This window comes from Engystomops pustulosus, chromosome 9 (assembly GCF_040894005.1).
Source record: "Engystomops pustulosus chromosome 9, aEngPut4.maternal, whole genome shotgun sequence".
NCBI classification, from domain to species: domain Eukaryota; kingdom Metazoa; phylum Chordata; class Amphibia; order Anura; family Leptodactylidae; genus Engystomops; species Engystomops pustulosus.
The window spans coordinates 38,830,389-38,858,161 of record NC_092419.1 but is presented as its reverse complement, the minus strand read 5'-3'; positions in this window follow the sequence as shown (position 1 = coordinate 38,858,161).

The window sequence follows — 27,773 nt, the reverse complement described above, 5'->3', positions numbered from 1 at the left end:
CCCCTCTGTTTGACCCTGTGGGGGCGAACACTTTTGGCCATCAGACAGTGGGTACGAGACAGGGCATCGGCATTCCCATGCAGCTTTCCTGCTCGATGTTCCACCGTGAATTTGAAATTCTGCAACATTAGGAACCACCTTGTGACCCTGGCGTTCCTCTCTTTGGCCTGACTCATCCAGGTGAGGGGAGAGTGATCGGTCACTAGTGTGAACTGTCGCCCTACCAAGTAATACCTCAGGGATTCCAGAGCCCATTTGATCGCCAAGCACTCCCTCTCAACTATACTGTAGTTCTTCTCAGGAGGTGTGAGCTTGCGGCTCAGGAATGTCACGGGATGTTCCTCACCCTCCACTACTTGGGACAGGACAGCCCCTAAGCCCACGTCAGAAGCGTCAGTCTGCACAATAAAGGTCTTGGTGAAGTCAGGGGTGATCAGTACCGGTCCCTCGCACAAAACCGTCTTAAGTCGCTGAAACGCCCCCTCAGCCTCTTCACTCCACTTTACCATCACCGCCCTGCTACCCTTGGTCAGGTCAGTCAGGGGTGCCGCTATGGTAGCAAAATCGGGGATAAATCGGCGATAATAGCCCACTATGCCTAGGAAAGCCCTCACTTGCTTCTTGCTCATAGGTCGTGGCCACTGCTGGATCGCCTCCACTTTATTTACTTGGGGTTTGATGACACCTCGCCCAATACGGTTCCCCAGGTAACGGGCCTCTTCCAGACCCAGAGCACATTTTTGGGGGTTCGCTGTCAACCCTGCTGCCCTCAGGGAGTCTACCACTGCTTGCACCTTGGCCAGGTGACTCTCCCAATCGTTACTATAAACTATGATGTCATCCAGATAGGCCGAGGCATATCTCCGGTGAGGTTTTAGCACGAGATCCATTAACCTCTGGAATGTGGCGGGAGCCCCATGTAGCCCAAAGGGGAGTACCACGTACTGAAAAAGCCCATCAGGAGTAACAAAAGCGGTCTTCTCTTTGGCCCTGTCAGTAAGGGGTACCTGCCAATACCCTTTCGTCAGGTCAAGGGTGGAGAAGAATCTAGCCTGTCCAAGTCGTTCTATCAACTCGTCAACCCTGGGCATGGGATAAGAATCAAATTTGGACACCTCGTTCAACTTCCTAAAGTCATTGCAGAACCGTAGGGAACCATCAGGTTTGGGAATCAACACAATAGGACTCGACCAGTCACTTTTAGACTCCTCGATAACCCCCAGGTCTAACATCTGCCTGACTTCTTCGGATATGGCAAGCCGGCGCGCTTCAGGGACCCGGTAGGGTTTTTGGTGTACCCGGATGTGGGGTTCGGTTATGATATCATGCTTGATGACTGAAGTACGTCCCGGTAACTTAGAGAACACATCCACATTTCGGAGGACAAACTCCTTCGCTTCCTGAATCTGGGCCCTGGAGAGGGACTCCGAGATCCGTACTTCAGGCACCTTGGCATCGGGTACACCTACCTCCGGTGTCCCCTTCTTGGGGACAGATGCTTTTTCTACTCCCACGGCCATCAGGGACTCCCTTTCCCTCCATGGCTTTAGGAGGTTCACGTGGTATATCTGTTCGGGTTTCCTCCTCCCCGGCAGAGATACCTTGTAGGTTACCTCCCCTACTTTCTCCATGACCTCATATGGTCCTTGCCATTTTGCCAAGAACTTGCTCTCAACGGTGGGCACCAGAACTAGCACTCTGTCGCCTGGGTTAAAGGTCCTGAGTCTGGCTGACCTATTGTAGACCCTAGACTGGGCCTCTTGTGCCCTTGTCATGTGCTCCTTTACAAGGGGCATTACCGCCGCTATGCGGTCCTGCATAAGGGAGACGTGTTCTATCACACTACGGTGGGGGGGTCCTCTCCTGTTCCCAGGTCTCCTTGGCTATATCCAAAAGCCCACGTGGGGAACGGCCATATAACAGCTCAAAGGGTGAGAAACCCGTGGAGGACTGGGGAACTTCACGTATGGCAAACATCAAATAGGGCAACAAACAATCCCAGTCCTTCCCATCCTTGCTGACCACCCTGTTTAGCATCCCCTTCAAGGTCTTGTTAAAGCTCTCGACTAGGCCATCTGTCTGAGGATGATACACAGAGGTGCGGAGCTGTTTAACCTGCAGTAACTTACACATCTCCTTCATTACCCTAGACATGAATGGGGTACCCTGGTCAGTCAAGATTTCCTTGGGGAGGCCTGTGCGTGAGAATACCTGGAACAGCTCCCTAGCAATATTTTTGGAGGAGGTGTTCCTTAATGGAATCGCCTCGGGATACCGCGTAGCGTAGTCCAGGATAACCAGGATGTATTGGTGCCCCCTTGAGGATTTGACTATGGGGCCAACCAGATCCATTGCAATCCGTTCAAATGGCACCTCTATGATTGGTAGCGGGACCAAAGTACTCCTGAAGTGGGAGACCGGGGCAGTAAGTTGACACTCAGGGCAGGAGCTACAATACCGGTTTACCTCCTCCCACACCCCGGGCCAGAAAAATCTCTGCAGGATCCTCTCCCGGGTCTTCTCAGCACCTAAGTGCCCTCCCAGCACATGTTTGTGTGCCAACTCTAGCACCAGCCTACGGTGAGATTGGGGTACTACAAGGTCGACCCTGTATAACAGCTCCCCAACAATCACCATTCGGGGGTATATTTTGTCAGCCCCTGGTATTTGGAGTACCCCATTTATCACCTTAACATTCTCCCGTGCTTTAAACAAGGTAGGGTCCTGTAGCTGTTCAGCCCCAAAATTCTCACAGGAAAACTCAAGGTCCGGCATGTCGGCCACCTCCTCGTGGCCCTTGACCTCACCATCTAGGACCTCTAGGGGAGAGAATTCATCACATGGGGTCACCCCTACTGCTGGTGTGGGTACATCGGCCTCAAAGGGTTCAGGGGCCAAGGCCGGACATACCTGACGTCCATCATCTGCAACAGCACCTGAGGTGGGTCTTCGTCTCCAGAGGTCCCAAAACACCGGTAAGTCTCTGCCGATAATAGCCTCATGAAACAGGGTCCCCACCACCCCCACTTCATGGGTAATAGTACCACAAGGTGTATGTAGGTTGATGACAGCAGTGGGATATTCGCGAGTGTCCCCATGTATACACAACACTCCCACTTTACGCCCACTGTACAGTCCAGGATCAACCAAAGTTCCACGCACCAGGGTAACCAGACTCCCTGAGTCTAGCAAGGCTTCCACCGTGTGACCACCGATTGTGACCATACACACTTGGGGTTCTGCATCCGTGACTGACTCGGCAGCCAGAACCGGCCGGGCAAACAGTGACATTCGCCGGGTCTGGTTGCAGTCCATTGGCTCCACTGACAGGGGACAGTTGGCAGCAATATGGCCCATTTCATGGCATCGCCAGCACTGGATACGGCTATGACCTCTGTCACGAGCCTCACTGGGTTTCTGTGTATCCAAGCCCCCCAGTGTACCCCCTCCCAACCTGACCTGTTTCCCTTTTTCTGCAGTAGCAGTCCTACCAGATGGTTTAATGGCCTTGTCACTGGCACTGCTTCGTGTGGGAGGGATAAGTAGAAGATCCTCCGTAGTCCGATATCTCTCTACTAGGGACACGAGTTCCTCAGCATTTGTGGGACCGGCCTGTCCAACCCACCGCTGGAGCCGAGAGGGCAGAGAACGGGTGAACTTGTCAAGAACCACTCTCTCGACCATCTGTTCTGGGGTGCAGTCATCGGGTTGTAGCCACTTCCGGACAAGATGGATCAGGTCATGCATTTGGGAGAGCGGGGGTAGTTTTTCAGAGTATGCCCACTGGTGGACCCGGCTGGAACGAACTTGAACGGTGACCCAAAGACGAGCCAGAATCTCCGCCTTTAGCTGGGGGTACTCACGGGCCTCCGTTTCACTCAGGTCGTAGTAGGCCTTCTGCGACTCGCCTGTCAGGAACGGTGCCAGGACATCTGCCCACTGCTCAGCTGGTAACTCCTCTCGCTCAGCTACTCGCTCAAACACAGTGAGATAAGCCTCCACGTCGTCGGTCGCCGTCATCTTTTGTAAAGCCTTCTGCACTGCAGCCCGTGCGGAATGCTGGACAACCGGGTACCCTTGCAAACCAGTATGGGACCCCACAGTAGTCGTCGCTTGCAGTGCTGCCATAACGCCAGAAAACTTTTCCATCATCAGCTGGAACATGGCTCGGGACTCTGCCTGCTGTTGCTGGAGCATGGCTTGCTGCTGTCGGGACCTCTCCTCCTGCTGCTGGAGCATGGCTTGCTGCAGCTGTCGATTAGCCTGGGACTCTTCCTGCTGCTGCTGCCGATTAGCTCTGGCCTCCTCCTGCTGCTGGCGGGACCTCTCCTCCTGCTGCTGGAGCATGGCCTGCTGCTGCTGCCGATTAGCTCTGGCCTCCTCTTGCAGGTATTTAATAAAGTCCTCCATCTTGGCTTTATCCTGCACTTTGCCTGCTGCTTTCACCCAGGCCATGCAATGTTGCAGGATGTAGCGAGCCTTTCAGGTGTGTGTCTTTTTGAACTGCCCGCAATCCGAAGCACCATATGTGGGAGATTTGGCCCAGTAGAGACCGTGGTAGCGGGGTGCTGTGATGCAGTTCAAGACAGTGACACCAAAGTACAGTCCAAAACAGGTCTCGCCTGCGTTTATTGTAGCAGCAAAATAAAACAGCCTTCACATTCAGGCATTAAATAAACAAAAATCCTACCCGTCAGGGTGCTAACTATACAGGTGTTCACTAACTCACCACTATACAAAATCACTTGGCTGCTCCAGGCACAGAGGTCAGGGCTGTGTGCTCTCCAGCCTCCTTCCAGAGAGAGACAACATTTCCAGCTCTGCTGAGCGGTTTAAAAAAAAGACTGATTGGGCTGCTCCCATCACCTGTGTCCAAGGTGCTGGACACCCAACCTCAGCACTAAGGCCTTGCATAATAGCAAAACCTAGGGGAAACATACCGCCCATCCACAGTTAACCCCTTCAGTGTCTCACACCTGTCCAACATGGAACCCTGTATCCTGCCAGTCCTTAAACCCTGTATCCTGCCGGACCTTAAACCATGTATCCTTCCAAATGTAGAACCCTGAAACTTGTACCCCAACTTCATCCAAACCACTGACCCTTGTATCCTGCCTGATCCATAATTCTGAACATCTCCCTCGACCCATTCCTAGTGCTCTTGTGTCTGAAAATTTCTGCTTCCATGAAAGTTTTAGTTGATTGATCGTTTAATGGATCTTCAGTGAGGGGTGACAAAATCTAGGAGAATTATGGCAGTATGCTGGTCAGATGCATTCAGACATGTGGATAAACACTAGCAATGATCAATCGGGGTAAGGTTATGAAGCCATATCCAATAGATTTTTTTTTAGTGTCAATCCAAATTTGGCAGTTGACAGTCTTTTCAGAATTGCCAATCCAAAACGATCCATCCGAGGTCAGACTAAGCAATGCTCAGAGACACTGCAAATAAGAGCTACATTTCAGATCCCACTGACTTCAGTTAGCATGGTAGATGTTCATGACGATAAATTCAGAAAAAAAAACTGAAAGCCATGCTAGAGAAAAGCATTGTCTTTGTAAAATAAATGTTGTACCTCAACAAACTTTTGGAACAACAACAGACTTTTGGAACAATGGGGGTCATTTACTAAGGGCCTGAATCGCGTTTTACCAGCGGGTTACGCAAATTTTTTGCGCCGATTTTCCCTAAATTGCCCCGGGTTTTTGGCGCATGCGATTGGATTGTGGTGCATCGGCCGCCGCTGTGCACGCGACGGAAATTGGGGGGCATGGCTGAACGTAAACCCGACGGATTCTGAGAAACTGACGCATTTAAAAAAAAATTGTCGTGGGACACGCAATTACCTTCACCAAGTATAGGATCGTGCACTCCCGCGGGCCTCGGCGGGCTTCAGCGCAGCAGCGAAACCTGGTGGACGTCGGAGGAACTGCCTTAGTGAATCGCCGGAAGACCCGAATACACCGCAGAGAACGCGCTGCTGGATCGCGAATGGAACGGGTAAGTAAATCTGCCCCAATGTATTTAGACAAACAGAATTAAAGAGTATATGTTTGACCATGATTCACAGTGTCACATTGAGCAATACCAAAACTGTCATAAACATGTTTCTCTTTAATCTTAAAGGAACACTCCAGTCAAAGCTGATTAATGAAATAATAATGGTGCAAGGCCCTAAAGGGAACCTGTCACTAGGGACCTCATTTGCATTCCAATATAATTGTATCTTATAACTTACTCTGCCCCCTGTCAGAATCTTCTGTGTAGTCCTAGGGGTTGGGGTTTGTTTTGAATGCATTTCAAAAAATCATGTGTGACTTGTCTGGTGACCTGAAATCAGTGGGAGAGGGAGGAGCTGTACAGGAGCACAAAGGTGGAGGCTGAGAGCTGAGGTGTCTGCAGCACAGACAAGTCATGTTTTGTTATTTGAAAAGCATCCAAACTAAGGGCCAATATTGGGACTACAAAGGTGATTTTGTCAGGGTGCAGGGAAAGTTATAACACATGATTATATTGTAATGCAAATGCTTAGAAAAAGCAGAAAGCCATATTTGCAATGTAGCTGTAATGGGCTTTTGTAACTTGTCTTTAGTGAAAAGGTCCCTGGTGACAGGTTCCTTTAAACAGAAGAGCATTACTTTCATGTTTATTGTATTCCTAGAACCTTGGTAGAACATACAGTCGTGCTCCTCCCTTTAGACCCCGAGCCATGCATTATTCAATGAATTAGCTTTAACTGGATTGTTATTTTAAGAAATTACAAATTGGGTTATGTAATCTTTTCATCTAGCCCACAGAACATATTTTGTGGGTGGACCCTAGGCACCCCTGACATTATATTCTAGAGTAATCATCTACTAAGTATGAAGAACAGTTGAAGCTACTAAGATGTCTGAAGCTCTAGACAAAACAGGACAAGAAGTATAGGCCCTGAGCTTCAAAGGTAACACTGTCCCTGCATAATTGCCAGGCCATGCTCTAAAGTGGAAACTGGCTGATGTTTCCTATTCTGAGTATGTGCCCAGAACAGAGGACAAATGAACAAAAAGACAGACAGATAGTAAGACATACATAAGCAAAGTCAGAATAACTTTGTCATATTCAAGATGGTACCAAGGTACAGAATCCTAATGCAAAGAGTAGTCAGAAAATAATGGGTTGGGTATGGGTTGAAATACACAGCAAACAAAATAAAGACAATAGCAAGAGATTAGCATAATCAATAAATGAGTGATGTGAGGAGCAGGTATATGTTGAGCTGAGCAAGAACTCGTTGTATAATGTATATAAATGACTGAAGGTGGATAATATATAGTGTAGCAGCAAAGCTCTATTCCAATGAATTAAAATGGACCACAATACCAGTCTCTATCACCGGACAAGATTGGTTCTGTTTCGGAAAGAAGATAGCCATGTAGTTTTATCTCATAGAACCCCATTGATTCATTATTATTATGAATGTGTATTTCATTCCTACTCTATGATGGCTAAAGGGCTAAAAAGCCACAAAAGCTACTGAAGTTAATAGAAGAAAGCAGTAATTTACATAAAATGTCATTTTTTATTAGCATTTACTGTTCAGTTTGCTAAAGGTGGTATACATTATTACAAAAGGGAACATATTTCTTTCCATTTACTATTGCTGGAACTGTTTTTTATTTCATAAGCACAGCTAGAACAAGATTAATACATTTCTATGGTGAGAAAATATCAGGTTACAAAATGCAAGCAATGCAGTTCTTAGTAAATTTCTAGGCAAGTGTGAAAATGCCTTTTGCAGCTTTTCAGATATATCAGTTATGGCAAATGCTATTACCTCCACGGGCATGCTCCAGCAAGGAAAAATACTGTATTTGTTATGCTTTTTGTTTAGAAGGAATTTGTCCAGACAAAGCAAGTAAGTAAACAAGATTTATAGTCAGAGTAACAAAAATCCAGCATGGTTGTGAAATGTAGCTAAATTGTGGATATAAGTTGAATGAAGGATTTAAGGTGAAATGGTCAGGTTATATTTATATCAGTTCTAGGGAAAGGGGTTGTTTGAATTTTTAGGTTTTTTTATTATCATTTTTTTTAAAACTTTTTTAAAATTTTTATTTTTACTATTTTTCAGACTCCCTAGGGTACCTTAACCCTAGGGTGTCTGTACGATCCTATCATATACTGCCATACTACAGTATGGCAGTATATGTATATGTTACTACTCATACATTACAATGTGCTGATAGCACATTGTAATGAATTGGTTAACCCGAAGTAGCTTTGGGTCTTCGTGAGACCCGAAGCTACCATGGCAACGGATCGCCGCTCCCCGATGACGTCACAGGGAGAAACGATCCTCAGAAAGATGGCGGCGCCAATGTGCCGTCATCTTTTTGAAGCCGCCAGCAGCTTTCCTGCAATCAGCAGAAAAACACCCGGTGTTACCGGTAAGCCTTTGCTGCAATATGAAGGAAAGACTTACCGACTATGGAGAGGGCTCGGCCCGTGAGCCCTCTCCATGCACCGGGACCCGACATGGGAAGTACTATTACGTCACATGTCGGTAAGGGGTTAAGGATCATTTCCATAATTTTAGAAACCATTTTTTTGTAAAAACAATGGCATAAGTAACTAAAATAAGAATGAATCCTGCCAGAGGGGGCATACACCAACATGTAAGTGTCATTGGTTTAAGATCCTTCATCCTGATGGTAGATGTCCTTTAAAGACATAGGGGCACATTTTGTTACCCGGTCCCTGCGTGATCCCCGAGGTGCGTTGTCTGACGAGGATGAAGTCTACCTCGATTCAACAAGATCATGCGCCCGACATGTGTTGCTTACCCGCGCAGGTCTGCCAGAGTTCACCTTCTTCTTCCCGGTGTATGTGAGCGCATGGCTTGCGACACAAAATTAATTTTAAATCCCGCGCTTTGTCCGAATCAGTTGGTTTGTCCAGTCGACACTTTCATGTGTTGCATGAAAGTTGGCGCGTGCACCAAAAGCCGCTGTTAAATGTGGCGCAAAACGGAAATATTCGGGAAACCCGACGGAAATGCGGTCCACGGACCCTTATCTGCAGCTTTCATTTCCAACTAATCCCCTCCTTTTTATCAACTGTCTTTACTGCTGGTTCTGCTGGTTCTGTAGAAGCAGAAGCCTGATACGATCAGTAAGATGAGATTCTTATCTCTAATTTGACCCTCAAAAGCATGCCTAGTATCTACAAGATTGAAGATTTGTCTGAAATGGAATTTCCGCTGCAGCCACTAAATTTGACTTATCAGGCAAAAAATATGAATCTTCTCTGCTAGTTTGCCTTTGACTTTGGAAGTGATTTTTTATAGGTTAAATTTTTAAGATTTCACATAAGAGAAGGAATTCTAGCAAGGGCATCCCTACCTGAAGTAGTACCCTAGTAGTATGCCCCTTAGCTAGGGGATATGGGTAAAATCTGAAATGGTCTCTTTTAAAAGTTTTTCCAAACCAATATGAGGTCTGATGTGGACTGCTAAAAAAACTTATCTCCTTAATAATCTTCTTTCTATCCCTACCGGGCTGCTTTATGTAATATCATTTGTTTTAGAAGTGTCAACCTTACTTAATCATTGTGCCAAAGAGGAACCACAGTGATCGTAGAAGTGGGAAGTTAGGAGATCAACTGAACTCAATATCACCAATCTCTCTTTGGTGACTGCACCATATGCACCATGGGAAGAGGAATCTGATAGAAAGTAAGTACAGTTCTTCACCCTGACCATCTATTCACTTAACACTAGAGATAAGCAAGCATACTCGTCCGAGTTTGATGCTCGTTCAAGTATTAGCGTACTCGAAATGGCTGGTTGCTTGGACAAGTATTTTGCCTACTCGATAATGAGCCTTCACTTCAGGAAACACACTAAAGAACAGTGAAGAATACAGTGAACTTAGTTAACACAGGATGATTAAGGATCATTTAAGTGAAGAACACAGCGAAAAACACAGTGAGGGTGTTCTTCACAATAGTTCTGCACTCATGTCTTCTGATAAGTTAGCAGATGTACGGAAACATCTGCAATGTGTTCTTCAGTGACATGAGTACAGAAAGGTGTTCTTCACAATAGTATGTGAAGAACAATATGTTGGAAGAACACATTGCAGATGTTTAACACGGGTCATTCTCCTTTTTGAAGTTTCACGAATATTCCATAGAATAAAAAAATGAAGAAACAGGAGTGACTTCCTTATTTCTCAATAAAATTACACATTTTATTGCAGAGCCTTGGTCCCCTTGAAAAATGCTTGAGTCTCCCATTGACTTCAATGGGGTTCGTTATCCAAAACGAGCACTCGAGCATCGGAAAAAGTTTGACTCAAGTAAAGAGCATCATCTCTACTTAACACCTTCTCACCGACAGCCTTTATCGTTTTTGTGTTTCCAGTTTTTTTCTCCCCTATTTTAAAAATCCTGTTTTATTTTTCTGTGTATGGAGATTTATAATGACTTGTTTTTGTACTTCCTATCAGCGGCATTTAATTTTCTGTGCCGTGTACTGGTAAGTGGGAAAAAAAATCTGAATGTGTTAATATGACAAATACTTTTGTGCCCTGCTTTATTGGGCTATGTTTTTACAGCTTTCACTGTGTGCTCTAGATGGCATCTACCCCTTTATGCTTTCGGTCAGTGTAATTAGCAAACTTATATGTTTTTTTAATAGGTTTTGAAAAATTGAAGCTGCACAGGCTGTTACAGTATGTTACAGGAGCACTTTTCCCTTTACATGGTGTGCTGAATCTTCCTCCGCTGCAGTTAGATGCCATCAGGCAGAGGTAAGGGTAGTGTTGGGGAGCAGGGGAGGGTGACACAGTCTAATATCCTGTGAAGCTACAACATGGAGGCTCATTCAGGCTCATTAGCATAATTTAAAGCACATTTTTTTAGGAAGGAGACAATGGATAATATATATATAAAAAGATTACCACAGTCACCGTGCCTGGATGTGCCTGAGAAGACTCCAGATGAGGAGGTTTTCATGATACTTACACCAACAGTAGCACCAGCAGCTTTGCAGTATTAGTCCATCCCAAACCCAACCCATCAGTGTAACAAGTAAAAAAAAAATTAGACATAGCACCTTATTGACACAGACAGACGGAAGATGTTTTGCTTGTATCTGTCCTTCAATGTTATAAAAGTAGAAGGGTACTTTCATCTTATTTTCTTTTATTTTTATGGAAAATAAGTTTTATTTCTCTGTATAAAAAAAAAAAATTGATATATTGGAGAAGTGAATGAGGACACATACAAATAAAATCTTTAGGGTGTGTCCGTCAATCAGGGAAACTTTAAAATCCATTGTTGTGATCCAGTGACAGATAAGAACTACAGATGTTTAGTAACAGTGTGAGATGAGCCTAAAAGGAAGAGATAAATCTGCAGTGGTTAGGCAGTTCAAGCAGGCAAAAATGGTTTGGGAAATAGGGAGCATCTGATTGTCCTGGGGGAGATGCAAGGAGCAGATGTTAAGGAACAGCATGAGCTGCACTTTTGATTAAAATGTAGCAAATAAGTCACCATTGTCTAAATTTACTTGGGTACCTCACCTCGTTTGCACACAATTGAGTGTCAGAAAAGGTTTATGCCTTTGGAGATAACACTTAGTTCTAAAAGGAATAACGGGACCATAGAAATTTCAAAGCGACAATCTAATCTTACTGAAAAAATAATGGAAAATACTTAAAAATCATTGAAAAGAGCATATACTCACCTCCTGCAGTGCTCTGACTCAACAGTGGCTCATCATTGTTGGCCTCTGTAAGGCTAGTCCAAGACCAGCTATAGCCTGAAACTCCTGCTGTAGCATAAGCGTGGTTGTTGATGCTGCCGGCCCAGAGGTCAGCAGTGACTGTTACATACAACCCCTTTTACCTTAGCAACATAATATGACTATACATTAAATAATATACATTACAGCTACCACAAAGAATTTTCTAAAGGAATTTCATTTTATAAATACAAAGAAAAGTTTCCATTATATCCTGCAATCTAGTATTAGTTCCAGGCTATTTCTTGAGTAGGCCTAAATGATTACATATTTAATGTGAATTAGAAAATATTTATTACAATCAATATTGAATTCATTAAATATGTATTATAAATACTCGCTTTCTAGCTGTGTACAAGTCAAACTTTTTTTCTCGAAATGAAAACATGAGTTTGTTTCTAGTGTAATTTTCAAGTGCTTGAAAATATCAAAGAAAGGGAAGGTTTAATTATTCAGTATTTAAGAAAATAGCTAGCTTGAAATGTTAGATTGCAAGGCCTGTATGAGAATAATGGAACAAAAATGTGACCTTATAACTGTGAGAAGCAATTAAGTGATCACATTTGGCACTTCAAGGCACAACGGGAGAGAAAAGAAAACACTTTGTGTGAGCTGTTTATTTTCTTATATAAATATGCTTCTAATTCTAATAAATGCATGGATATGCTATTAACACAGAATTATTTAAATATGATCAATACTGCAATTTTTTAAGAATGTATTCATTACTTGTTGTCCAATTTCATATTTAAAGACCATTTTTTACCCCTCCTGACATGCCTGTTTAAGTAATTACTTGCATTTCCCATGAAATAACAACTGCGGGAATAGTTTCTTAGAAAGCATAATTTTGCTGTTTCTTATACACAGTAAATTGACCTGTAATTATAAAAAATGTCACCATAAAAGGGCTATGTTCCATAATAGTTTGGCAATAACATCACTGGTTAGGCAGAGTTAAAGGGGCAGATTTACTTACCCGGTCCATTCGCGATCCAGCGGCGCGTTCTATGTGCTGGATTCGGGTCCGGCCGGGATTTATTAACCCCTTAAAGGGGTTATGCCATGAAACTATTTAATTTAAAACTCTCAAAATTATTTAAATATTCAGATAATAACATATAAGTAATGGTTAACTTGAGTAAAATATCCCTTGTATATGCTTTCTTCATGTTTGCTCGAGCTCTATTCTGTGTCACACAGAAGTAAATGTGGGAGGGGCCTAGGCAGTTTGTAAGAGTGTCTCTCTCATTGGCCGTTCCACCACACAACATCACTGCTCGCAAAGTCTCCTTCCACCTGCTGTTTTCAAATAGTCCCTTCACTTACTGATACGTAGTAAAGAAAGATTTTAGTAAATATAACGGAAATCTTATCTACAGAAGCCCTGGCACTCTCTTCCCTGTCCCTTCTCATCCATTACCATATACTTGAATAAGAAGATAAAAACGATAACACTTACCTCATAACACACATTTTATGCATTATTTATACAATAGCCAATGGCAACCAATCATAACTCTGCTATTTTTCCCAATCAGTGTAAAAATGAAAGCAGAGCCAAGATTGGCTGCTAGGGCAATAAATACTGTTTTATAAAAACTCCTATGGTAAATTTGGCTATTTTTATATGCTGTTTAACTAATCTCCAATCTATCTCAAAGCGTTTTCTCTTATATTTATACAGGATAGGTTTCCTGAAGACATGTACAGTATATAATGATAGCAGGGCTCCAGTTAGCAGGGAACACATAATATATGCACTGCTCTTCCTAGATACCGATCACCTATGACAGTGATCTGATGGGATCTCATTTCATAACTGATACCAGTGATCTTTATTAACTGATAATGCACTTTACATCTTAGACCGGGTTCACATTATGTTTGTGTTGTACATTGCAGATTCCCAAAGTGTCCTTACAACATATGGCACAGACATATCTCACTGTATGCATATACAGTGGGATACGTCAACCAGTGACCCATTTTCCCCCCTGAATGTGTGGGGAGGAGTGTACGAGGTATTTCCCCAGGGATGTCACTGTCTTTTCTGCTGAGTGACATATCTGCTCAGTGAGCCTGGAGGAGGGATGTAATACGTTGCATCCGCTCCCCATAGCCTTCTATTGACTCCGCTGAGCGTATACGTTGCTCACCAGGAGGGAGCAGGATTGGAAGACGTAGCTTGTTTCTATATTAAGTGGATGCGTCCAAAACTAGTCAGACGGAGGCAATAACTATGCCAGTATATTTTAATGGGTACGCTCAGCTTATACTTTGGGAGCTTTCTTGATGTGTACACTGAGCATATACCTGAAACATAGTGTGAACCCAACTTTACACTGCATTTCTATGAGCCTGCACAGGGGACTCAATGTGATTTCATCGCTGACATCAAGGGATCTCCTGGCATTTAGGGGCCCTGCACTCAGTATGAGGGCTATTTTTAGGGGCATGCTGATTATATTAGTTCCATCACAGGATCTTGCAGATGACACTGTGTGCAGGAGTTCACGATACTATCATAAACCACAGGGATCAAAGCACTCACGTATGACATAATCACATATACAATGCATTGATTATATGAACACACTGATATAACATATATACTCATGTATACATACACAAACTTGCCATACTTCTGAAAGTAGCAGAATGTCTACTAGGATCCATGATATAACTTTTATTCCCTCCCTTCTTCTCCATGTGCCAACTGCTGAGCTGTCATATCATGCAACTCAGTGTAATGGCAGCACCAAGGGATGATGGGGAAGGTATTAACCCATTAGATCCTGCAGTACTGCTGGATCTAACACAGGGGCAGAGGGACCACTGCTAAGAGGCAACCTTGGAGTATTCATCTATTTTTTTACATTTTTTGTTTTGTGGTCTTTCCCTAGCAAAGTGATTAGACTCTGCGGGGGACCTATACAGTATAATTACCATAATGACTCGCCATACCTGCCATCATTGCCTCCTTGCAATGCAGCCCCTGCCATTCCTCCTGCTCCAGCTCAGCTGCTCTTTCTGGGCTGGCTCTGTGCTGGCAGCCTCTGCCTCCTCTCCCTGCTCCTGTGGTGTGTGATGGGGCGGGGGAAGGGCAGTGCAGGACACAGCAGTCCCGATGTCTGTGATAACAGGGTGACTGCTCCAGCGCCCTGGCTGACCTGTCCACACTGACCTGAAGCGGGGCTGGCTCTGCTACATCAAAGACAGGACACAGCCTGCAGCCTCTCACAGCGTGGCAGAGGAGAAGGGCAACCTGATTGGCCGTGACAGTGTATGAAGATGGAGAGGAGTGATGCGGCCAGCAGGCGGAGGAATCATCAGTGTACAAGTAGCTGCCCGAGATGAATCCTCTGCGCATGTTCGGCCAGCAGAGGAAAACAAGAGGACGGTTAGAGCAACCAGCAGGGGGAGCCATAAATAAGTTTAAAGACAATTGCAAAGTAGGGAAGTATAATTTTTAATGAATACTTATGGCAAAAGTAACTATTTTAATGCATTCAATTTTATTAAATAAATATAACTATGGTGACATAACCCCTTTAAGGACGCAGCCTGTTTGCAGGTTAAGGCTCGCTACTTTTTTTTTAAAATTTGACCAGTGTCTCTTCCTGTGGTAATAACTTTTCAACGCTTTAAGATATCTCTGTGATTTTGAGACTGTTTTCTCGGGAGACATTGTAGTTTATGATAGTAGTGTCATTTCAGTGATCCGTTCCTTTTTTGGGGGGTAAAAATTCAAAAATTTAGGAAAAATTTGAAAAAAATTACTATTTTCAAAGTTTCAAATGTTATACTTTTTAGACAAAAAGTGATACCACAATTTTTTTTTGATAGAAACCTTTTGCTATTGGTCTTCTTTTTATATCCATTATTTGTTTTAAGTTTCCATTTTTTTATGGATGTGAGAAGGTTTGAAGTTTTAGTAGCAACTTCTCAGATTTTCTTGAAATTTGAAAAACTTTTTGGTGATCAATTCAGTTTGGAAGTGCTCTATAAAGGCTTATGTACTATATACCCCCACAAGTAACACCATTTAATGAACCTAACATCTCAACCTATTCAAATCAGCATTTAAGAAGTCTGTTAATCCTTTAATTATTTTTCCGGAAGCATATGAAAATGGAGTGGAAATTTTGAAATTTCAATTTTTGATTTCCAATTTAGCCCTAAAATGGATACATTCAGAAGGAATTTGCTGTTTCCCCGCACAGTGATGTCCAGAACAGAGTTAGCGATACTGGGAATTTGGAAGGCCAATTTGGCTGCAAATATTTTGTGGTGCCACAGTGTATTTGAAGAGCCGCTGAAGTAAAAGTACAATAGGAAACCCCCCAAAATGTCACCATTTCGGAAACTAGACCCCTCAAAGAATTTATCGGTGGTTGTGGTGAGCATTTTAACCCCCAACACGCTGGTAAAAATTGAATGCAAAATAAATGGTGCAGAGTAAAAATTGCGTTTTTATCTCAAAAATGTCATTTTAGTGCCTCATATACTGTGCCCAACCCATGCCACTTTAGACAAACACACCAAAAATCATTCTGCGGGTTGTCCCGAGTACAGAAATACCACACATGTGCCAATAATTTACAGACTGGTCACACAGAAGGGATGAGAACGGAAGGAGTGAAATTTTGATTTTCCAGCTCTGTTTTCACACATTTGGATTTGGAGTGCCATGTCATGTTGGCAGGGCCTGTGAGGTGCCAGTGCAATAGAAACCCCCAATAAATGATACCATTACGGAAACTAGACCCCTCAAAGAATTTATCGGTGGTTGTGGTGAGCATTTTAACCCCCAACACGCTGGTCAAAATTGAATGCAAAGTAAATGGTGCAGAGTACAAAATTGCATTTTTATCTCAAAAATGTCATTTTAGTGCCTCATATACTGTGCCCAACCCATGCCACTTTAGATAAAGACCCCAAAAATCATTCTGCGGGTTGTCCCGAGTACGGCAATACCACACATGTGCCAATAATTTACAGGCTGGGCACACGGCAGGGGTCAGGAAGAAAGAAGCACAATTTAGGTTTTCAAGCTTCGTTTTCACTAGATTGGTAATGGGAGGTAACCCCGAGGTACCAGTACAATAGAAACCCCCAAGTAGTGAACCCATTTTGGAAAGGGCACCCCTCAAAAAATGTATGTAGGCTTGTATGAGCATTTTAACCCCTAAGGTGCTGGCTCAAATGTAATACAAAGTGAGTAGTGCAGAGAAACAATTGTATTGCAATTTATCAAATATGCCATTAAAGTGACAAAAGTATTTTGCCCAACTCATGTCACTGGGGAAAAACACATCAAAAATCATTCTGCGGGTTACCCCGGTTAGGGCAATACCCCATAGGAGGCAATAATCTGTAGGATGGAGACACGGCAGGGCTCAAAAGGGAATAACTTGTTGGAGCACAGACATTGTACATTTTTTTTTTCTTTTTGGCATCATGAAAGATTTGTAGATGCCAATAGGGGCCAGTACAGTAGAAACCCCTAAGAACTGACCCTATTTTAGAAACTACACCCCTCCATGAATTAATCTAGGGGTATAGTTAGCATTTTAACCCCACAGGTGGACCCCTGAAAAAGTGCATAATGGATAGTGCATAGTAAAAAATATCCATTATGTCATTTTGTGCCCAGCTGCTGCCATGGGAGACAAACACCCTAAAAATCATGATGCATGTTTTCCCGGGTAAAGCATACGGGACAGTAATCTACAGGCTGGGCACATGGCAGGGCTTAGAATGATGTTTAAGCTGTGCGTCAGGGTAACAACAGGGTACTCTAAAAATCCAGGGATGTATGATAAATTCGGAAGCAATCTTTCATACATAACCCTGGTTTTTCTGGGCATGTCTCACAGTGATGAATGGTGTCCTTCCGAATGCCATTTTTGGAGCACACCCTGCACCTCTTTTGTGACCTTCCCTTGCTGGCTGTTTGGGGAACTACTCCTGGAAAGTGCTGCCCTGGTACAATACATGATGTGGCCTCACTTCCAGATGTGCTACCACTCCCCCCTTCCTGGTCTCCAAAAAGAAAGTACTTTATTACCACCTCTTGAAATTCCAGGAAAGTTCCCCTCTGGCCGGCATATCGATGCAGCACATAAGCATTATACAATGCCATCTGCATGATGTGCACGGCCAGCTTCTTGTACCACACCCTCGACTTCCGCATGGCATTGTACGGTTGAAGCACCTGGTCAGACAAGTCCACCCCTCCCATGTATTTGTTATAATCTAAAATACAGTCTGGCTTGGGGGTTTCTGTACTGGCACCTCGTACTGGTACAGGGGTGGTGGTGTGCTCATGTATTGTGGTTAATACAAGGACTTCTCTCTTGTCCTTGTACTTAACACACAATACAGAGTCGCTGCATAGTGCCCTGCTTTCGTGCCTTTTAAGTTTTTGCCCAAGCAGCGACTTAGGGAGCCCTCTCTGATTTCTGCGTACAGTGCCGCATGCCGCAGTATTTCTGGAAGTGAGGCACTTGAACAGGGTGGTGCTGGTGTAGAAATTGTCCAGGTAGAGGTGGTAGCCCTGGTCCAGCAGTGGGTGCACTAAATCCCACACTATCTTCCCTGTAACACCCAGGAAGGGGGGGGGATTCTGGGGGCACTATAGTGGAGTCCTTCCCTTCATATACCCTGAACTTGTATGTGTACCCTGATGAACTTTTGCACAGCTTATACATCTTCACACCATACCTTGCCCTGTTATTGGGCAGGTACTGGCGGAAGTGAAGTCTCCCTTTGAATTGTACCAGGGACTCGTCTATGCTCACATGTTTGGCGGGGGTATATGCCTGGGCAAACTTGGCACTAAAATGATCTAATATGGGCCTGACCTTAAATAACCGATCATAACTGGGGTCACCTCTGGGTGGGCACTGTGTGTTGTCAGTGTAGTGCAAAAACTTATGGATGGCTTCAAAGCGCATCCTGCTCATTGCCATGCGGAACATGGGGGTGTGGTACAGTATATCTGTGCTCCAGTAGTCGCTGATTGAAGGCTCCTTTACTATCCCCATAAGGAGTATTATGCCCCAATACTTGTGCATCTCTGCTGCAGTGACAGGGGTCCACCTGTAGGGTTGTGCATAACAGGACGTGGGGTTTTGGGCAATATGTTGTGCAGCGTAGAGATTTGTCTGAAATATAATAATATTCAGCCAAGCCAGTCAAATTACAACTGGAAAATTGAACCCAGACTTTTTAGAATACTTGGGGTTTTAAATACTGTCAAACTGTGGCTAAACCATCTGATCAAATAAAAATTTAAAGCATTCACAAGCCCCTATTTAGATTTGACATACAGATCCTTTATTTGAGGACACCCGACAGACTAGAGGACAGCCCTCTAGTGGAGCTTTCTGGATATTTTACTTCAGTTCCAGGCTGCAATGATCAGCTGTGAGGTATATGTAATGAAGCCCTTTTGATAATCCTTGTTCCCATTACACAACCAACATTTATAAAAATCTAATTGTCACTGGGACAAAAAAAAGATTTGTCTGGAGTTACAATTACTAAACATACCTGGTGCAACTTATCTACAAATAAAACTGCTTAATAACCTATTTTCTACATAACACTGCTTATGTAAGCGCTTGTGTTTCGACAACTATGGAATTTCCTCTACTTATTGATCAGCAACTGTCTTGTCGCAAAATCTGCAAAACAATGCACCAAAACTAATAAATCATAAGTTTAAATTCTGGTGCAGGTGAAAATAATTTAGTGCTTAAATTATTTAATAATTTTGGCCCCTCTGTCACCAGTGGATCCAATGCATAAGATATATATCTACAAGACAATGCACCACCATCTCATAAACACGAAATAGATGGGCAGGATAGGCACCAACAACTAGGTAATAGGGGGTTAAGGGGCCTATCAGTTTAATGATATGGAGTCCCAATAGTTCGACCCCAAAGACCATGGAGCTTTACTAACTATACTGTAGATACGAAGGTGTCAGATATCCCCTTTCGAACATCTTGAAATTAATAGTGTAATTTTACCTTATTGGGGTTTTCCTTCAAAAAAGTTAGGCCCTATCCACAGGCCAATCGGTAGAGTTCTCATTGATAACAAGAACGGGGGGTCCGATGTACCCCAGTCAGACCCCATGTTGTTCCCTGAGATTATACCATGCAAGGCTGGGCTGCACCGTTCATCTCATCTGATGGAGATTGGCAAGTGTCATACTCGGCAATCTCCGTCAGCTCCATTGAGATGAATGGGGCAGCCCGGACATGTGTGTCCTGCTTCTCCGCTCAACTCGGGGAATGACAAGGGGTCCAAAGCAGTCCAATGTATCTAGTGATGTGTGTAGGTCCCATCACTGAGACCCCCACCGATCAGCAAGTAAGGCTCTATCCAGTGGATAGGGCCAAACTTGTTTTGTGGGAAATCCCCTTTCATTATTCAAGTCGAACAGCATTGCTAAAACAGAAATGTATCTGTAACAGCAGCGTACAAGGACAGTGATCACTGGCACTGAAATCCCCTACCTACTTATTGGGTCCCCCCTAAACGGAAACCAACAACTGGGTGACATTCCCTCCCTGGGTAAGGTGTGAACATGTAACAATACAGACAGACAAAACGCAATAAGGTGAGGTATACAAACCGGGTTGGCAACAGCAGAAAATAACAATAACCAAATCACAATCCAAATAGAAAAGTCCATACACAGGTAAGAAATCAGAAACCAGGAATCAAGAGAATACAAGAGACGAGCTATTGGACACAGCAAGAGAGCAGTTTGACCAGCAAGGAGTCAAGGCTAAACTGGACACTTAAAAGGAAACTAAGGTGTCATAGGTTGAAGGAGCAAACAATTAAAGGTTCACAGTGTTCCAAGAGGTCAGACAGCCACTAGAACCTAGTTCAGACTGCAGGATGACGAAAAACTCAGTGTCTCCTAATCCTACCAGCACGGATAGAGGAAACAGAAGGCGCAGACATGACAATATCCTTAATGGCTCGTTAGATTTTAACCTGCTTTATGTTACCAGAAAAAGGTAAAATTCCTCTCATACTTTGTGATAACCGTAACATCCTAATGTTAACAAGGGAGTCATTTTATTTAATAACTTTTTTTACTTCAAAATTTCTCTGTAATCTAATGCTTTAATGTATTATTATTATTCCACCTCTCAAGGAAAAGTACCATAACTTAAAGGACAAAAAAATCAATTAATTACTATTAGAATAAGCCTCCCAAATTTGTACAAGGGAATAGCTGGGAACAAGTTTTCATTACAGCCAAATGGCTGAGGACAACTTACAGGGAGATAAGTGTCCTGTGGAGAGATTAGTAAATAATTCATTTACGGCACAAGAAGATATTGAAATTATCTTTCTCTTTATGAAGCAATTCAATTATGATTCATGTCCCCAGCTGATGGAAACTCAGTTATACCTAATTTAGAAGACTTTTCATGTTGGTTTCATTTTATTAATATTGCACACTTTGAATTACATAGAAAGGAGAACTTTTACTGGGCTAAGTAGAAACAATGTTTACATTGTAATTCTATTGAGATTAATGAGGCGTCATCCTCTCTGAACAAGTGGCAGCCATGCTGACACTTTTTGGGACCCGATCCATGTTCCGAAAACTCAGACAGATGGTCATGTGGTTCAATCAAAGAATCTTTACTTAAGCTTAGTCAATATGCTCATAGTTGGGCATTTGGTGCTAAGGTCAGAAGGACATTGCTATGGCATAAGGTACAGATCATGATAATAGCTTGAAATAATCCAGTTTTAATTACTGTACAGATAGCAGATTGTTCTTAATGTGTAACATGTACATACTATATGGAGAAGGATACAACTTTTATTTTGCTATAAGAACTTATTCCATGATAAGTAATTGTCCCTCTTAAGTGGTCATATGAAGGTCACTATAAAGCCAACAAACAGCTCTAATTAGTGTAAATCATTAAAACAGCAACCTAAATAGAGGTATATTAGGAACAAATTGGGGCATGCTACTTCAAACTCAATCTTCTATTTATGGAGTAAAAATTGTGCAAACTATTGTTTCTTTACCACCCTTGGCACTTTCAAAAAAGGGCACATGGCCAAGGTCTTCTACCAGCCTTGTGATCTTTCAAGTAAGAAACAGGTATAAAAACCTATAAAAATCTTTGTCAGGTCCCTGTTCTTATGTAAATTGGTCCCAGCCTGCTAAGGCTTTGCTCCTAAATCATGTTGAGACCTGTCTCTTATCATAGAATAGGCACATGCTACACTGGTGCAGCGGGTACCAAGACCATAATGGAAAAAGCTGTTCTTGATCCACCTGAAAGTGTGCAAACTACTTGCACATGTATTTGTAAAGTGTCGGGTATAGTGTACTGAAAGGGGCGGTTTGTTGCACAGTTGGACCTTGCGCCACATTTATCATGTAGTGTCCGACAGAATTGTGTTGCACACTCTATGGGGGATTTACTGATTCTGGCGCATGCACGACTGTCGGCATCAGAAATCAGTCTCTGGATGTCACAGCCCGATGTTTTAAAGTGGCGCGTGTCTGTAAGTAAATAATGGGTGGAAGGTAATAATCAGTTGTGTGCCAAAAAATGCCAACATCAAAATCTTGCATGGACTGCGCCTTAATTATGCTCCCTGACCATTTTATTCCTGGTCTATCGTGTGCCAAAGATTGCAAATAAAAATGGCGACAAAATACACATAAATGTGACTGATAATGTGGAAATGTTAGGCCACGTCAACTTGCGCCGAGAAAAGACGGTGGAGTCGAGATAGTCGGAAACATCTGTTCTTTCTGGCACAAACTCATTATAAATAATCCGCAACAATTTTGCGCCCAAAAAATCAAAGATCCCAGCATTTTTTAGGCGCAGATACGATAATACATGTCCCCCCTATGTTAAAGGTGCACCCAAACTGTTGGTGCTCTCTGTCTGAGCAGAGCAGGGGGCGCCACATTCAGGAAGAATGGGCGCTACAAATCATGAATCTGGCGTCCCCTGCACACTACCCAGGCAAGTACAGTTTTCACTGTTCATGATAAATATGGACTACTGTGTGAAGAGGAAGTGCAACCGAGAGAAAGCCAGCATGACAAGCTGTATTCTTATTAAACACGTAAGAAAAAAATGTATAAAATGCAGTTTTATTATCTGTCTTTTTTACTTGTTACTTTCAGAAACAAATTTTAAAGCATAATTATCTGAAGAAGATTAAGTGCACTCGCAGTTTTGTTTTTGCTTCTTTGGCAGCAGTTATTCCCTGTCTATGAGCTGGAGTGCAGTCCTCAACCTGTACATTTTGGCTTTTGTATTTTCCCTATTTCAAAATAAGTTCACTGTTGGAAACTTTTATCGAGCTTTATTTTGGACAACTAATTTATGCAGAGCATATGAGACACAAACAAGATCTTAATGGCCATTATAAAAGCCTAAGCAAGTCAAGTGATCCCCTACTTACAGACGACCCCTAGTTACAAACGGCCCTCTGGAAGTTGGTAATTTACTGTACTTTAACCTTATGCTACAATAAACAGCTAAAACAGTTATCAAAGGTGTCTGCAATTAACTTTTATTGTTAATCCTGGTTCTTGAGACAACCTAACATTTATGAAATCCAATTGTCACAGAGACCAAAATAAAATTGGCTGTGTGGGCTAGGGTGCTCATACTTAACATGACTCTGTTTACCCGTGTTCAGGGGTTAACCTTGCCTCCCTGCTGTCTGAGGCAAACTATAGACAGACGCCCCCGACCCTCCATCCCCCCCGGTTCAATAATTATAATGTGATGAAATTGTAAAAAAAAAACCATATTTGCGCCATTTTTTTACACAGTTTTTGCTGCTTTTACTGTATGCTCCAAATGACACCTTTAATTTATTCCTTGAATTCGTATGATCTTGGGGATACCAAATTGATGTAGGTTTTATTATGTTTTAGATTTTAAAAAATGAAAATTTTTTGTACTTCTTAATTTTGCCCTATTCTGACACCAATAGCTTTTTCATACTTTGTCGTATAGACCTCTGTAAGGTGTTATTTTTTGCAGGTTATGATGACCTACTAATCAATACCATTTTTGGGACTGTACAACCCTTTGGTCACTTTGTAGAAAAATTTTTATGTGTTACAAAATGGAAAAAAAGTGACGTTTTGGACATTTGACCATTATTTTCCCTTATGAGGCTTTATTTTGATAGATAACATTATCCCCAAAAGTAATATAGACAATGGAAAAGTGATAAAAATATCCATGTGTAGAGCTAAATCTAGTGCAACACTTCCTATTGCTATTAAATATATGAAGTCTGTATTGCATTGAACAATTCTCTTTGACTCAGAGCTCACACATTTCCCTTCCCCAATAACAGCACCCGCTCCCCAGAGAAAAGCACTGCACCTTGTCTACTTGTCAACTACACAACCACTTTGTCATCTACACACTCCCCCTCCCCCACTTTCAGTAAACAAGTCTCATATACCCCCCTGACACCACACTCATCTCTACCCCACTGACAACATACATACACCCTAATCCTCCATGGCATCACTCACACTTCCCATACCTCACTGACACCCCACACTTACCTCAGCTATAGATGTCTACCCTCCTTGCTGTCTCTCTCATGCAAGCAGCCATTTTGTTGGGGTGGGGCTTCATCCAGTAGTGGCAGAGCTATGTTGGCTCTGTACCTCTGCAGTTCAAGCTGCAAGATGCTGAGGGGGAAGGCTGACAGCAGGGAAGAGGAACAAGTTCTCACTGTCAGCAGATCCATGGCAGGCAGAGCAGAGGTGGCACCCTAGGCAGGTGTCTACCTCTGCATATAGCCCTAATCCCCAAAGAGACAGTGATGCTGCTGGTGGGAGCTGTTAGTAGGCAGTGGCAGCATTTCTACACTGACTCCCTTTAGACTGGCTGCCCCTCCTGCTATAGACGGACACAGAGCCACGAAATGCCGCGGTCATAGTTATCAACCTCATACAGTGTCCAACTCCTCTATGATTCTGCCACTCCCTATAGTTCCACAAGTGGGCGCCGCCCGAGGCTGGTGCGTCCCTGCCCCTGTTGTAACAAAATGTAGACTATTTGTAGTGGGTTAAAAGGTATCACGTGGATAACAGTTTTGTAAATTAGATTACTTTTTGAGTGGGGGCCACCAATTTAAAGGACATCTACCACAGGATGAAGGATTGTAAAAAAGCACACTTAAATACTGGTGTGTGCCCCCTCTGGCAGGATCTACTCTTTTTTTTAGCTTCTTATGCCCTGGTTTTCACAAAAAAAGGCTTCTACATTTCTGCAAATGAGCCTGAAAGTCTCCTGGCTCCACTGGTGTTAATGGAACTTGGAGCACCCCAGGCTTTTTTCTTAAAAAACAATGGCATGGGAAGCTTAAAGAAAAATGGATCCTGCCAGAGGGGGCACACACCAGTATGTTTGTGTCTTTGGTTTACAATCAGTGATCCTTGATGCAGATGTCCTTTAACGATGAATTCATCACTTTTTTAAATTTGGTACATAATGTCAGATTGTATAATACAATCATTTTTGGGATGAATGAGTTGTGGAACCTTATACTGGTGGTGCGATCACTGATGGAGTCATTAGGCTTACTTAAAGTCAGGATTTATGGTAAGGGCCTTACAAGGTATCGAAAGAGGTATGGTTTTACTTGTCCTATCCTGAAAAAATTTATTTTCATATTTCCCAGAATCCCCTGGTTGAGCATCAATAGTTATAAGTCTACACACCCCAGCAAGGTGGCCTTAATTTGCAAAGTCTCCATAAGGAGAATTCTTACCCCCTGACCTGTGGGAGGATAACAGAATGTATGGGGTCCAAGTTATATAATGCAATTGACTCAAGTTTCTGGAAGCATCTGTCATCCCATATCATTTCAAATGGGCTTAACTATTATTCTCCCCTACACTCTCTGAATAATTTTGTTTATCTTGTATCTATTTTATAAAATGCTCTAAAATCTAAGTCTTATGTATACGATTGGAGCTAACTGATTAATGAGTTCAAAATGTAGATACTTTCATACTTTTTTCCTAAGAAAAGTAAATTTGTAAGAAATTGATATTTTTATGCCTATAGTTATAGTTTTAAGGTTTTTACATTATTGTGCAAAATGACTGTACCATAATGTACTTTCTATGTAAACTAAAATACGGTACCACAGAACTATGCTGCTAAAAGAAAATCTTTCCTGCAAGGAAAACACTCTTTAGTACTGCATGTTCTTATTCCAGTATTTAATATCCAGTTTACTGGAGGGAGGATTTTTTTTTTTGCTTCCATGCACAGAAAATTGTATTTGGAAAGGAAGAGAAATCACATACATAATTTAGTGAGTCCAAAAGTTGCCGTCAGTACTGTAAGTGCAGATATTGTATTTTAAATTTTATTCAGTGAGCTATATACAGAATTCATTATAGGGATTTTTGACTAAGCTACTGTATGTCTTACCGTGGAGTCCTAATTATTATGCTTGCTTCAAACTTATCACTGTGCTGGAAAACCATGAGTTCTGCTAATATTGACAATGACTTAAACTTGCAAAATGAATTTTGTACTTACTTTGCCTCTCTCACTAATTCACTGTCTCTTTTGAGACTTTTCTTCTCTTCCTCACTCTAAATGTACCGTTAGATAAGCGCAAGGGTTCGAAAGTTCACTTTTCCAATTTCTGTTCTACAAACCTGATAAAAGAAGGTGCTCGGAATCTGAGTAATTCCGAAAGATCACAATTCAAAATTAGATTCTGAAAAGATGTCAGTCATATTTCAAATATTAAACTATGTTTTTTTCTTAATGTGTTTTTAGAGTATTTCTTTGTAGTTTCCGAGAGAACATTCAACAAAAAAAAAGGATGGGCTTTGAGGGGGATGTTAGAAATAAATAAAAAATTGTTGGGTGAGGTTCTTTTGCAAATCCTTATGGTGATTAAAGTTTGTTTCAGCTACATGAAGTTGTAAAGTGAATTCCCAAAATATACATTGGGTCCTTAAAGGGGTTTTCACATGAACATAAGTTAAGCCCTATGCACAGGCTACGGCTTAAATTGCTGATTGGTGGGAGTCTCAGTGAGGAGATCCCACAGATCGCGAAAAAAAAGGGGTTTGATGGGGTCCCACCTACCTCCGTCAGACCCCTCATCGCTCTGTCAGAGTAATGCAGCAGATGGCTGCGCATAACCGTTCAACTTAATTAGTCGCCATGGATCTGACGGAAATTGCTTCAGGGAGGGTTGAATGAGGGAGCCAATTTTTCTTCAATTTGAGCTTCTGTCCCATTCATGAGGAAGGGGTTAATGATGTAGCAGACCCGAGTTCACTGAGCTGAAGAGCTGAAGCATTATAATTGTTCAGCATTTTATTTAGCATTGGTAGTGGCAGTGGTACCATTAGTCACTGAGTACACTAGTTATATGAAAATCTGATGCTCAATGAATTTGGTGTTTCATGATTAGGCATGACACAGTAATACCTACTGGGAAGTACATGGCAATGTGGTTCACACCACATATCCCTAAATAGGGAATCTCTATCAACTAGGTGCTTCTGGCTTTGAACTAATAGCTAGGCACCACTGTGGAGGTGGGTTATCATTACCTACCCTCCACAGGCAATTTGTAGCTTTACACAAGCACATATTGCCATAAAGTTGAATAGAGTCACATTAGTTGCCTTCCCAGTCACACCTATAGGAGACTTGTCTCCCTTTTGAACATCAGGAGGACACTCACACCTAATAGTATCTGACACCGGTGACCCTACTTGTATGAATTGATCCACTCCACTCCTCTGTAGATTTTTAGTCAGTGGTGTAGTATATCACTATAATTAACTAATAATCAGTTCTCAACATTTAAGTTTTAACCTGAGAAATAAAAGTTATATTTTAGACAAATGGGTTTCAGTGAGGTCCCCTTGGACCTTTTTTG